Below are 14443 nucleotides of genomic sequence, written 5' to 3'. Positions count from 1 at the left end.
GGCATTGAAAAAGCAATCTGTGCTCAATGAGACTGAACAAGATAACAAAAAATAAGCCTCTTATAGGAATGTAGACATTCGCCTTGACAGACAGCAGCGCGCAACTTAAGCGACGCCGGCGATGGCGCCATCACGCTCGGGGAAATGTGCGCAGAGGGGAAATAAAAAGCACAAACTGGCATCGGGCCGTAAGTCGGATCGCCCAGGATTTTCAAACGAAGAGGCGGCTCGCGAGCTACATACGGCTCAAAATTTCATTTGGCGTTTCTAGTTTTTGTAGAAGAAAAAGCTGTTTATGCCACAGTTGATTTTTATCTAATTGAAACCTGGTAGGGATTATTAGGTTTTATTTGAGGGTTTTGAATATAGTTAAAAAATGTTGGATTGGAAGAAAAGGCTTGGAAATTTGCAAATAACCTGAAAAAAAATTGCGACTTAATGTGATTGTCATTTTCTTGAAAGAAATTGTCAATTTTTGATAAGGCTATAGTCAGAGCGAAAAATAGTTTGCATATCCAAACTATGAAAAAAAAGTGCAACTTATAGTCCAGAAATGACGGTACCCTCTTTTTACCAAGTGAGAAACCAAAAAATATTTACAAATTTTCAAGTCAACCAATTAAAAAATACCTTTCCTTTGTTCTCTTTCGCAGCACAATCTCGTTTTTTTTCCATCTCTAAAGACACGGATGCAACGTTCCAACATGGCGGTCCAACAAAACACCCACAACGGACCTTCCGTTCTTCCCTAAACGGAAAGCTAAGCCGCGGCGGCGCGAAGGTGGCGTCCTTCCCCCGCCCTCTCCATTGAGAAAGCCACGGCGTACACAACAACAAGCCGTCTAATACCGTGACACATTGCGTCTAATGAGGAGCGAGCGCCACGGCGGCGGCGGCGGCTGAGGCAGAGGCGCATCTTTATTAATTGCCTGGCAAACGGCAGAGTGTCGTCTTTGACCCACAAAAGAGCGCCTGGGCTGAGGCCATTTTCTTTTCAATCCAGAAACATGGCGAAAATCGACAGAAAAAAAAAATGTCATTAGGAAAAGCGCTAAACGCCAGCGAGCGGCGCCCCGATTACGCCGCCAATCCCTCGTCGCAGCCTCATTGCGCACGGCGGGATGTAACGCCGCTCCATTATCCCCTCGTCATTACGGGCCGGAAAACGGGCGTGTCGTGCTTTGCTAACGTTAGCGCAATTAGTAGGCGTTTAGACGTGGCTAAACGTTGGTGGCGCTTAGATGACGCTTGGGAGATTATCGTTGTCGTGGTGACGACGCGGAATAGTCAAGGACGACATTTAGTGTTGGGTAGAGATGATTTGAAAAAAAAGCAGATTTGATTCTGCTGATTATCGCCCCCAACTGGATTGGAGGGGAAATGCGAGCGATTACGGGCTAAAATGGGCCTGTTAGAAAAACATTTAAAACAAATGACAACATATTTTAGTGGATAAACAATTGGAAAAAATACAATATTTAAGGTTAATGTGCAAGGCAATAGAATGTTAGGTGAATAAATAAAAGAAATAAAGACAAGATTGACACTTTGCCCTGAGAGTGCCGGGAATACAACATTCCAGGATTGACACTTGAATGCTTTTGCTTTCGGAAAGTTGGCATTCAAAGACGTGGTCAAAAAAAAAGAAGGATATTGAAAAGATGCTTTTGTTTGGGAAGACAATCAAGTCACATTCTTCAAAGATGACCTTTAAAGGCGACCTTGCTTGGAATTCCAAATGAATGGCGCTTGAAATTGGCCTTCCATGCAGAGTGTGATTTGATTGCAATCATTTTTTTTGTCCAAAAAAAGAATAATTCGCAGCCGCTGTGACTTCTTATTAGGCAATTATCTTGCCTTCACACCCACCCAATCAGAGCAAAAGAGTTTAAATGTAAACATGAAATCTTCAAATTCAGCCACAATGTCATGTTAACACAAAGACACTCAAAAAAATAGCATTTTTTAAGCTAGCTAGCTCATACTGATAGCAAAAATGAAAATAATCATGATAAACAGTGATAAAACTATTTGAGAAAAATAAAATGTATAAAAACATGAAAATTAGGGCCCCCAACAACACACTACGTCAACTAGAATTGGCCAAAGCGGATTGGCTGTCAACAAATGAGTCGCCAATAAGAGTCGCCAATAAGAGTCGAACGTGCTTGGTCATGCAAACTTGATGAAATAACCTGGCAGTTTTGGGAAAAATAACGCAAGGTCGCCAATAAAAACGGACAAAGTGACATCGCCGACTGGCAACTGTGAGTCGCCGTTTTCCAAAATAGTTTGCTTTTCCTCAACGCCTTGTTGACGTACCGCACGTGTAAAGATTCAAGATGAGGGAAGGGAGGGGGGGGGGGGGGGTGGGGGGGGATTTTAGCGGTGTGTCCACGCACGTCCCCGGCAACAAACAACTCCCGACGGCCGTCCAATCCATCACGCGGCTTGGCCGGCAGCAGGCGGGCAGACAGGCAGGCGGGCGGGCGGGCTTAGAAAGGGGGGTTGTGTATGTGTGTGTGTGTGCGTGGCGAAAAAGGGGGGGTGCTCCAGCGGTCGTGCTGCGTTTATAAAGCAGACCGCAGCAGCGAAGCCCCGACGCGCACCATTAAACAGAAAAACCACCGGGTGTTTTTATCCCAATGGCTCCGGAGTTGGCTATTGGCCGCTTTTTTTTTTTTTTTTTAGACCAAGCCTTGTTGCCTATATTGCCAATAAATATCAGAATTAGTTTGATCAAAGTAGACGGATGTCAAAACTGGCTGGGCTGGCTGTTTTGGTCCGATTGGTCCCACTGATTTCCTGCCTGTGACAGCAGCGACTTGAACTCGCCATGACCTCCATCACCGGAACAAACAACGGCGCCGCTCATCATTTCCTCCTGGGCGGAGGCCTCCTAATTCCCCACGTCACCAGCGCAAAGAGGAGGGGGGCGGAGCTAGCTAGCGTGCGCCGAGGACAAACAAGTTGGCCCGAGTGCTTTTTACGGCCACTCGGGGGAAATTATTCACCGCCAGCCCGCGGCGCTTCTGACATATCCGCTCGTCCGCAGGTGCGCGGAAGGGGAAACGTGGGCCTGGTGTGCCGAGGCGCCGACCCTCCCCATCACCTCCCCCCCCCAACTGACCGCGGTTGATTTTTTTTTGGGGCCCTGGAGCCCCGCCAGGCGCGCTGAAGCGAAGAGCCACGATCGGCTCTGGGGGGGGGGAGTGGGGGGGCAGTGTGACGCAGGATAATCTCCACAGCGACGGGGGTGGGAGGCTCGGAAGGGAAGGGGGGGTCCGCGAGGGGGGATAAACAGGGATTAAACGGTGTGCGCGCTCACACACAAATCTGGTTGCGTCGAGTCGCCGCCGTGCGGGTGTGTGCGTTATGGGATTTTCTACGGATATCTGGCGCGCACCAGCTAGCGCGCTACGCTAAAGCGGCGAAAGCAACGCAAAAGGGGGGAGAAAGGCACACTTTGGTCGACAACATTAACACCTTGGCGCCGTAAAAGGACGCCTGGCTGCCTTTAATTGTTATTGATCATCAGGCTGACGTGTGCCAAATGGTCCGATTGATCACCCCCCCCCCCCCCCCCAAACGTCCGCCTCACCACCGCTGCTACGCGGAAAAGGTGCACAATTAACGTATTTAGTAGGAAAGGGATGACCAAAAAACGAATGGCCGGATTTTGAGGAAAATACGCAAGTTTTCGACGTTTTAAGATTTTTACGTATATAAATTTGAAGCGGAAATTGTTTTTTTTACGAAGAATGTTTGGCAGCTATGTAAAAATGAAGAAAATGTAGAATAGAGGTAACATTTTCATGACTTTTTTGCATCAATTTGAACATAGCCTTAAAGCTAAAGGTTATTAGCATTGTTATTAGCATTTTTTTGAAAATCCACTGCAAACAAAGTATATATTTAGTTTTCATACACAAATAGCGGAATGTGATTTTCTTAAGTAAAGTATTTCCTGAGGAGGTATTTTTCCGAGTATGAAAATACCGCAAAAAAATATCTTGAAAAAAAAATGAAATTGTGTCAAAAAGTAAGATCTATACGTAATTAAAAGGGAAAACCCCAAAAATCCCTACATTGATAACATCTTCAATGACCTTGAAAATGACAGAAAAAGCAAATGTCTGCAAACGATGACGTTCCCTTCGCACGACGAACGTAAAAAAAAAAAGTGGCAAAAAAAAACCCCAAATGGCGCGTCGTCTTTGCCTGCCTTGAAAAATCAAAGAAAAAATCCCGGTTGAACACGCCGCGTTCGCTTTCCACTTTCAAAGGCCTTTTTTTTTTCCTTCTCTTTTTTTTTTCTCTGCCGGAAAAGCTGCTCCTTTCGGGCCGTTTGACTCGGGCTGCGCACTTAAAGAGAAAAACAGGAGGCCGGGAGCGAGCGCCATCCAAAAAGGGAGCCGGCGGCGCTGCCGGCCTGTCACGTTATTAGCGAGCGCGCTGTAAACAAGGGGCCCCCGCGTCCTTCGGGCCGCAACGGCGGTGGCGCGGTTCGGCACCGCCGACCCCCCTCCCCCCCTCCCTCGCCTCTTTCTCCGCCGTTGACAACAGGGGCATTGTGATTGGGCCACCGCCCCCCCAGTCCACCCTCCCACGCCGACACCGGGGCCTGGGCGGCGGCCGCTCAACTGCCTCTATTCATCCGGGGCCAAATGGGAACTAAATGGCTCTTTATGTGGCCAAAGGGCCCGATTGTAACGGGGATGCGCTCGGCCAGGGCCGTGCAGCATTTCGCCATGGCTTTCTCCACTTTACTTTCGATGTGCTGCCGTGCCGGATGCTCTTAATTAAAGCGCGCAATTTAAAAAAAAAACAAGGCTAGCCAGGCTACGCTATCTAGAGCGGGGATGTCGGGGGATCGGAACTCGTTATCGGCAAGAGCTGCGAACGCCTAATTCTCGCTGTAGTAGGAGTTTCGTGTTGTCAAACATATAGCATGCAGCCCAGAAGTGGTACAGACTTTTGTAGTTCCTTCATATAGTGCGTACATTACTGCACTTTCGTCAATTTCTTTGTAGTACTTTGCTTTGTAGTACTATGCTAGCTAGTCTTTTTGAAATTTTCTGACTGTGCTAGCTAGCTAGTCAAGTCAGATACTTGGCTAGCTAGCTAGCACAGTACTACAAAGTTAAAAAAAACATCAAATCTGGTGCAGAGAGAAAAAAATGAATGGAATCAATATGTAAACAATAGATGTTCAACTCACTTAAACTAGCTTAGCTTGCTAGCTAGCTCAATGTTGAAAACAATGTTCAATTCGCTTAAAACTAGCTAAACGTAAAGTATTTTGGTTTGTTTTGGCGATCGAGCCACATTCCTATCGGGGCGTCGGAGTCAAATCCGGTCCGGGCTTGTTACTGGCGATAGACGCCATTTCCAGTTTTACGAAGGGCAACAAGTGGATACACCGGTTTTATTGTGCGTTGAGCCAGTGAGCAGAAGGACGTTTCATTGTTGTGCCTGTCACGACGTGTCGCTGGCCTAATTAAATAATTGGCGGGCCAACGTGAGCCCATATTAAAAGCATTCCAATGTTCGCGTCTTTTCGGCCCCACGTGGCATTTCCGGGGGGCCAGATACTGGGTTTTTTTTTACGTCGGCGCCACCTAACAGGCGTGAAATGATTTTCTCTGAAATAGCGGCGACGCGCTCCCGGCGCGAAGAATCGGCGCCACGCGGATCAAAGTTGGCCCGGAATTTCTGAAAACAAAAGAAGGCGTCCGTCCGACTGAAGCAAAGCGTAGCGCGCGCTAGAAAAAAAAAAAAGGAAAAAAAGACTCGCGCTGTTTAGTCGGCGGGAGCTTTGCACGCCGGCCAAGTCAGGTGGAAATATTCAACGAGGCGATGCACATTCCTGCTGTGCGCCGACGGCGGGCGAGTGGCCAACTCGCCGTTGCGCGCAGGCGGGATTACGTCAGGAATACGGACGCCCCAGGCACTGGCGGCTAAAATTAAAAACTAGGCCCTAGCTAGCGCCCATTTGCTCCAAAATGGTGCTGTGAGCGACTTGGAAATGACAAAAATGTGATAAACAAGTGACGGGAAAGAAATTAGTCTCCCGTTTTTAGGGGTTTTCTAGCATGCTAGTAATTCTGTCAAACAGGACGAGCAAGCTAGCTAGCTAGCGCAGTACTATGAAGCTAAAAATTATCAAATTTGATAGTGAAGTAGCGCAAAGAGGGGGAAAATGAATATATACTGGTAAAAGACAGTGAGATTTACATTCTAAATGTGTTTTCTTCTTCTAAAATGACATTAGAAAAGGCATATTTTCATTTTTTGTCGTGTTTACCATTAGCAGCGGGAGCTAAAGATGCTAATATTTTGACCTCCGATAATGTTTAAACATATGCCCTGTTTAAACATATTAGTTTGTTAAGAAAAGTAGCCCACTCTGCGGATATGCTAGCCTAGGGGGTGATCTGAAAAGCCCGATTGTCCTGAAAGCACCATGACCACATCGCATCCTATCTTGTGACTAAATCCGATTCGCTTTAAAGGGACGCAAACCCAAAATCGTACATTTTCCGCATCCAAACTTTTGAAAATACTAAAATGTCATCATACTATGATTTATCTGTTACGTGAAGTAGTTCCGGGCGGGGTGGGCCGACTTCAACTTTTCAGCTCGTAAACAAAAATCCAAACGCGGTGCTAGCGATTACGCTACGGCGTCTCGTAAAGTCGCCCACCTAGGCCCGCGGGGAAGAAAAACCGCGTGCGAGCGCAGACCGCAAAGAACACGTGCCGTCACGCGAGAGGCCCGTCCGGATCTCGAGGGGCCCCAGAGCATGGTGGGGGCGAAAGGGGGGGGGGGGGGGGGGGGGGGGGGGAGTGGCCACCGCGGCGGCCGCGGCTTTCTCTGCGGGGAAGCGCTCCGAGCGCTCCGGACCGCGTCGAAACAAAAAGCTTTGTGGAGCGAGGCGAGAAAAGAGCGTGCGAGGGAGGAAGGGAAAGAGGAGGTGGGGGGGGGGGGGGGGGGGGGGGGGGGGATTGGGTAGGCAGGAGGGAGGGGGGAGGACAGACGGGGGAGGCGGAGGGCGTCCGCTCTCCCGTTTCATGGCGAGGTCCCGGGAGGCCGGCACGGAGCATAGCTTCAATCAAACTGTGACGTCTCCTCCGGGAGCCGCGCGGCGGCGGCGGCGCCTGGAAAAGCGATCTCTCCTCGGCTTTTGTTCACACGCGGCGGCGGCGAGCCTGTTGTCTTCCATCCAGGCGTGACAACGGAAAAAAAGAGCCCGCGTCTCCGACTACAGACATGAAACACAACACCGTCCTTTTTCGGATTTTATTAATTTCCAAACCCCCCCACCCTTCGGAAAGCCCCCATCCGCCGCCGCCTTCTTTGCCAAAGCGCCCGCGTGCTTCTATTGATGTGCTCAATCAGGGGGAGCTATTCCGTGCGCGGCCCTTATTGATTCCAGATTAGAAAAGCGGACAAACAGAAGGTTAATTGCTTTAAAATGGGCGGTGAGCACGGTTGTCGCTAAACGGCGCCGCCTCTTTTCAAACGGCGCAAACTATGCTGGGATTTACATAAAAATAAAAACATTCCCAGTGTGAGGGGGGGAGGGGGCGCCACCGCCAGGCCCCCTCTTCGCCGACTTGAAAATACGCTCATTTGAATTAATGTGGAAAGATAAGACTCAGACGCGTGATTGCATTTTTTATAATTAATAGAAGTCGCGGGAGCTAATTGAATTAGCGCATAATGAAGCTACTTTGGCGAAAAGAGGGTGGGCTAGCATCACCTGGAAGGTGCACCTTTGGCCAATGAGGGGCCCGTTTGGGGGGAATTTGGGTGGGGGCCGACTTTAAAACCCGCCCACTTTGATAAATTTGTGAAATTCGTTCTATGCTAAAAATATATCAACCCTAACCCAACTTCAAAACGTTTTAACGAAGCCAAACCAAATTTTGTGAAAAGAATTTGAAATCAATTTTTCTCCACCCCCCCAACGCATTCCTCTCCGAGCCCAAGTCTTGGAAAACGTCTCTGTTGGGCGGGAACCCGGCCAATCTGGCAACGCCGGAGGAAATGTGAGGTCATGTGACATGACGGCAAGTCAATAGCCGTCCCCCCTCGACGCACCCCCCCCCCCCCCCCCCCCCCCGTTCCAACACCTGGAAAAAACATCAGCAGCGGCCCCCGCACACTGGCGGCGCAGTGGAAAATGACGGTCGCACTATAAATAAGCGGCGCGCAAAATGCCAAGTATTTGGGTTTGGGTTCGACGACCGAAAAAACATTCCGGGCTCGAGAGCCGCGCGGGTTATTGGAGCGGACGGACGCGATGACATTTGACGGAAGATTATTTTGGTAGCTGCGTATGACCTACGCTCCGATGTATTTTGGACGGCGCCGGTCGGGCCAAACCCGGAAAGCCGGCCGGGGGAGACGGAGGCTCGGGTTCGAGTCGGAGTCGCCGGGATCTGGCCGTAAATAAACACGTGGGATCCGCGCGGGCGGGTAGGCGGGCGGGTTGTATTCGGGAAGCGGACAGGTGCGTAAGCTGGCAAATCCGTTTTGGCGGGTTATTCGCGGCCGATGCGGGAAGCGAGCGCCATCTCAAACAATGGCGTGCTTCCCTCCAGCCTGAAGAGATTAGCGCGGATGCCATTTCAAAATATCGATTTACCGCCAGCACAACTCAGCGCGGGAGCGGCCCGCGTTATCCTCATCTAGCGACGCCCGCAACCAAAGTGGAGAGGTTAGCGCTTTCTTGGCTAAAAGACGTTTTCCCTCGTTTTTAAGGGTGCTCAAAATGTATTATTTTGACTTAATTTGGCCCAGTTTACCCAAAGTCATCCAGAAAACGACAGTCATTTTATATTTGTCTATATACCATTGCCAAAAATGTATATATTGTTTAAAAAATGTAAAAGTTAGCATTTAATAACAAAAACAACAGGTTGCTAGCCAAACCTTCTACTTGAATGTTGTCTATGTTAGACTGCCATTGACTCTTGTTGACATTTTGACTGGGAGGGGCCAAGTAAATTGGACACATAATGCTAGTCATGACAGTGATAGACGTCCAATTCATTTTCATATTTTTAAAAGAGGTCACAAACACCCATTTTTTTCCACTCGAATGGTTTCTACAGGAACTGATTGGCCGGCAGTGACGCCAGCAGACATCTGCTTCATTTAACTCGAACAATTAAATGGCGTAACGGCACTAAAATGTAAGCGTTTAAAGCCACTCCTCCCGGTTAAAACCAACAAGACAACTATCTTTTGTCCAAAGCCGACTAATGGTTCACTCATTTCTTCACATTGACAAACATTAGCAATGAAATAGCCCAATAGCTTAAAACCAGCAAACCCCCTGATGGGGTTGAGACCCATCTACCCAAGCAACCCGCACTTAAACAACAAAATATTTTTCTTTGTTACTCCACCGACTACATTTTTCTTTTCAAAACTGTACAAAAAAATATATATAGATACGCATTTTACGGGTAGGGTGGCCCCTCGCCATGCCTCAAATGGCGAATAGTAGGGGAACGTCACATTTCTGATGACAAAAGAAGCGCTTTTCTAAGAATTGTCGGCGGCCTCGCAGGATCTTTTTCCTCTTGGTTAGGAGCGTTAAAAAAAAGGCTTTACGACCTGCCCCCCCATGTCAAGGTTTGCTTTAAGCACATTTAACCTTTTATTCATGTGTCAAAGCCCCCTGACGCCTCCTCCACCTTCTACCCCCTCCGCGCCTCTATCACTTAATCCGCCCCCTCGTAAAAAAGCGGAGGTCCCAACACGAGGCCCCCGGCGCTCCCAAAGCTGCCTCGCCGCAGCAGACGCGCGTGCATTTACGGCCCTCGCCGGCCCGAAGTGGATTGGCCGCTTACGTGAGGGTGACGGTGGCGGCGTTGGCGAAGCTTTGGCTCTCACGGCCGCCTCCCTCACTAAGCTCGTTAATGAGCTGGAGCCAGCCAATACGAGGCGCATCGATCGTCCTAAGAGAGCGTCCCCCTAATTAGTGCCCGGGTGGCTCCAGGACAGAAGGCGCGGGGCGACATGATGTGAAGTGGGAATTGGAGGAAGGATAGGGGAAGGGAAAGGGGGGTTGTTGTTGTTGATTGGAGTTCCATCCAACTCTGAAGAACCTTATCGCGGTGGCGGCGCCCGCCTCGCGTGCAAAGCCAAAATAAAAGCTGCCATTAATAATACAACAATGGAAGGGGATGAAAGTGGTTGGAGAGCTGGAGCGCAGATTAGGTGACGAAAATAGAGGTGAGCTGTTTATTTTGGGAGGTATTAAATCCGCACGGGGGGGCACCAAAATGAGGGAGCCCAAAGTCACAAAGAACACTCCGGCGAGACCTTGATCCGGCCGGCCGGGTGTGTGCGTGTGTGTGTGTGTTTTGTGTACACAGCGCCGCCAAAGCACGCACGCGCGCACACGCACGCTTTCCCTAACAGCCTAACAGCTCCGAGGGCTGACGAAAGCCGCCGATCAACGTCCACTGCTGTCCAAACAAAACGCGCACGCGCCCACGCACGCGCGCACAAACACACGCCGCGGGGATGCCCTCCAACTGAACCTTTTTGGCAGGGCGAGGTTAAGGCTGTCTTCCTTAACCTTGTTTTTTTTAAGCGACCGGGGCTCCGTGTGCGCGCACGTGCACGCGCCGCCCCAACCAACCGACGCTGCCACCCACGCGCACACACATTGACGACTCTCGGTCACACGACAAGGAGTGTGAAAACGCTGAATTTATACGCCGTGGCGGAGCCCCTGGGACTGGGGATCGCGTCCGGGACAGGGTCGGGGTCCGTCCGCTTGACGGGAAGGACAGCCGCGGGGAGGGAAGGGGGCAGGGAGGGGGTGGAAGGAGGCCAAGCTCACGGTCGGACCGGACCCGAGCTGAGCCAGTGGCTCGCTCGGGGGTGTTATTTATCAGCGCATGCCGTCGCCACGCCGAAAACACACAAAGACCACCCTATGCGCTATTCTTAGAAGTGGTCCGCTCCCAGTGTCTCCGCAAACTATCACCGAGGCAAGCTTCATCACGAGGTCCCTTAATGGGACTTTTCTTTCGAAACGCGTAAAAGCCAAGCATAATACATTGAAAAAGCTTAATAAAAACAAATAGAAATGTAGCGTTCCACTCACCTGGGTAATTCGGCGTCACTTCCAGCCAACTTGTGCCGTTGTTCTCCTTTAGAGCCAAGTTAAAAAAAAAAGAGGAAAAAAAGTCAGTGTCAATCCGGTTATCCGTTTGAAATAAACGAAAACTAGAGGAAAGTCATCCTTGGACAAAAGCAGAGTTTTTAACTCGAGTAAAAGAGCCGAGTTTGTCCAGTTTAGATCCCAAACGCGCTGTTTCGAAAGGTTCTGCGAATGCGACGCTCGCTTCGGTGTGGAGACACAGGTGGCGACGTCCCGGAGAAATTAACTCAGCTCGGCCGAAACTCTCCGCGGCGTCGTCGGCGTCGGCGACAGTAGCGCCATGTTAGCTTCGAGCGAAGCACGCCGTCCTACTCGGCTCTAGTCCCCGTCACTCCATGACGGGCCGTCAAATCCCGGATGTCCCCCAGTCTCCGATCGTCTCAAATGACCCAGATGGGCGCAATCTTGTCAGAGTCGAGGCTCCTTGTCCGGCAATAGTTCCGCCTCGCGATCGGAGCGGTTTCCCCTTCTTCGGCACAACGCCGATAAACAAACAAAAAAAGCAGCCGACAAAAGACGGCTGAATAAGCCGGAAGAAGAAAAAGAAAACAAAAAAAACGATCGTAGGTGTAAAACCGGGAGCCTCCCGGTCGGACGGAACCTACGCGGAGTCCTACGTACGTACGTACGTGCGTGCCTGCGTGCGTGCGAGCGAGGAGTGCCGCGCGGAGTGGTGGGTGAACGCTGTCGAGACCGAGCGACTCGCTCCACTCCCACTCGCGCAGACTCTACCCAGAAGGCCAGTCGGGAGACCGCAATTAGCATAAGCCTCCGAGCCCGTGCGCGCACGCGCACACATCAGAGAGATGCTGACGCACACACCGGACACACACACACAGGCACACGCGCACGTAAGCACACGCAAACAGTCGCTCGCACACACGCGAGCTCCGCGGAAACTGGAAAACAGCAATAGGCGAGGCATTTAGCGGCGCAACATGAAAGTTGCCGTCATTAGCACACGGAGCCAAGTCGGATCTCGTCAAAAAAAGGAGTGCGCCTACAAAACGACACTTTTTTTGTTGTTTTTATAGTCTTGTGGGGCTTTTTTTGCGGTTTTGTTTTCACACGATACAATGCGATTTGTTTTATTGAAAAAGAAGCTCAAGCGTGCTCGTTTCTGTTCAATGGAAAATTTGGGATAGGAATACGTTGAGTGGTGGATTTTACTCGTAAGTCGAGGCGAGGTTGTTTTGAACAGCTTTAACGTGGCTGCCATTGACGACAATAGACGTCCGATTCATTTTGACTAGGAGGGATGGCAGCGATCCCTTACAGCCAGACTATTACAGTCAAAAAATGATTAGACGTCTATTTTCGTCAATGGCAAAGAGTACACAAAAAAATGAATCTATTTCTACATTATTTTGACTTTGTTTTTAACAGTGTGACTTCATTTAATAAAGCTGCTATTTAAAAATAGACTAATACGTGTTTGGTTCATTTTTGTGGAAAACTGATTTGGAATAGGAATACAATAGTCATGAATTTAACTCATAAGTCAAGGCAATATCCTATTAGTTATAGGGTTTAATAGTATGTATTGGAGGGCACTGAAAGTCTGGAGTCACATGACCATGAGGTAAAAACTGAAAAGGGTCGACTAATTAGGCCGGCCTGAAACCCGAGAGAACTCAGGTTCGATTCCCCCTGACTGGCATTGAAGGCACCCGAGGTTGACGTGGATAGAAACAAAAGTATAAGTTACCAAAGTAAGCTTTTTTTGGGGGGCCGTGCTGCTCATCAGACTAATTGGAACGATGGGGGCCTAGTGGTTAAGAATATGGCCTATGACCTCAAAGGCCACGGGTTTGATTACCTGGACTGGGATCCATGCTCGTGACTGTACTTTCCAACTGAGCTTACCTTGTAGCTCTTTGGAAATCACTCCAATGATTGGTCTTTCCTATACAACAACAATCTACTACTTTTTCTAACAAAGACTTTTAAGGTCGGCTAGCATCATGCTAGCATATCGCAAAACTAGCAAAATTAGCATTGACGTAACATCATTCTAATGCTAATTAATATGGTCAACTGACATGAATGCATGCGTTTGTCTCATTGAGCCTTGCCATTGGTTCGGTACGCCTTGAGTTAACTGGGATGAACTCCAGCACCCTCGTGAGGATATGCGGCTTGGAAATGAATGGATTAAAAAACGTGAAATGATTCAAACCAAAATAAAATGTTCGTTTTTTTTCCCCAGCCGGCGGATCTGCCGAGCACGAGGCGGTAGAGACGGAAAGGAGGGGGGTGGGGGTGTGGGGTATGTGTGTGTCGCGGGGGAGCGGGGAGGTGTGTGTGGGGGGGTCTATGGGGGGGGGGGGGGGGGTGACCGCTCAAGGCTGGGGCACATCTGTTAAGGCTCCCATGTCAAGTGAAGGAGGAGGAGGAGGCTGAAGCCTGAGGTGTGTGCGCGTGATGTGTCGGAGGAGCGGAGAGAGAGGGAGAGAGACGATGGGTCGCCAAGACAGACAGACAGGCAGAAGGGCAGGCCGTCGGAGTCGGAAAAGACCAACACTCGGCCCCGTAGGAGTTGCAGCGCTCTCGCCAAAGAGAAAAAGGAAGGGAAGAAAAGCTCCGATTCAAAGCCTTTTGCTGCGGGGAGTTTGGATTTCTTTTCATGCCAGCGCGCGGCGGGAGGAAAGGGGGCGTCGGGGTGAGGCCGCAGGCGGGCGCGCCGTGCCGCGGCTCCTACCAAACGCCTGATTAACCACGCGGCGGCGTCTGACGGACGGGACAGACGGAGGCCGTCGCCGTGTTAGGTGAGGCTGAGAAAAGCCATGGAAAAGGCTGTCATGAGCATGCCGTGCCAGCAGTTGGCGATGTCACTCGAGTGGGGGTTAAAGTCTGCGCTATTAAATGAGGACAAGAGTTGTTATGGTTGGCATTTTGAATGACTTGTAGAGAGTTACAGTCAATTTGGTTCACTATAATGTTTGTTTTTGGCCTTAAAGTTGACTTACATGTTATTGGATTACTTATCAAAATAGCAGCCAATTAATTAACAGAAAGTGGCCTTCAGGTACCCTAAAACGACAAAGAAGTGACCCAAAATGAACACATTTTGACCCCATTTGGCTCCAGTTACTCGTCTTTTACTACAATTCCAATGCATAATATTAAATGAATACATTTTCAAATCTGTTGGGTTGTTTTTTTACAAAAACCAAAAACAAACGTGTCCTCACGGAAGAAATGCAAATCAGGCGTAGAAATGACACTTTTTGGCTAAATAAATGCGACGT

The 14443-nt window shown here is 49.6% G+C and overlaps 1 protein-coding gene across 3 annotated transcripts in view; it reads right to left on the bottom strand.

Moving 5' to 3' along the window:
- The window catches only part of bcor (BCL6 corepressor), a 36520-nt gene extending 24586 nt beyond the window's left edge, over positions 1 to 11934 (bottom strand). For all 3 annotated transcript variants that reach the window (XM_077727619.1, XM_077727620.1, XM_077727621.1), the window contains exon 1: positions 11136 to 11934. The gene's annotated coding sequence lies outside the window, so the exon portion shown is untranslated. The remainder of the gene's footprint in view (positions 1 to 11135) is intronic.
- Positions 11935 to 14443: the final 2509 nt, after the last annotated feature.

This window comes from Stigmatopora nigra, chromosome 11 (assembly GCF_051989575.1).
Source record: "Stigmatopora nigra isolate UIUO_SnigA chromosome 11, RoL_Snig_1.1, whole genome shotgun sequence".
In the NCBI taxonomy this organism is placed as follows: domain Eukaryota; kingdom Metazoa; phylum Chordata; class Actinopteri; order Syngnathiformes; family Syngnathidae; genus Stigmatopora; species Stigmatopora nigra.
This window is presented reverse-complemented; position numbering and strand designations above follow the sequence as displayed.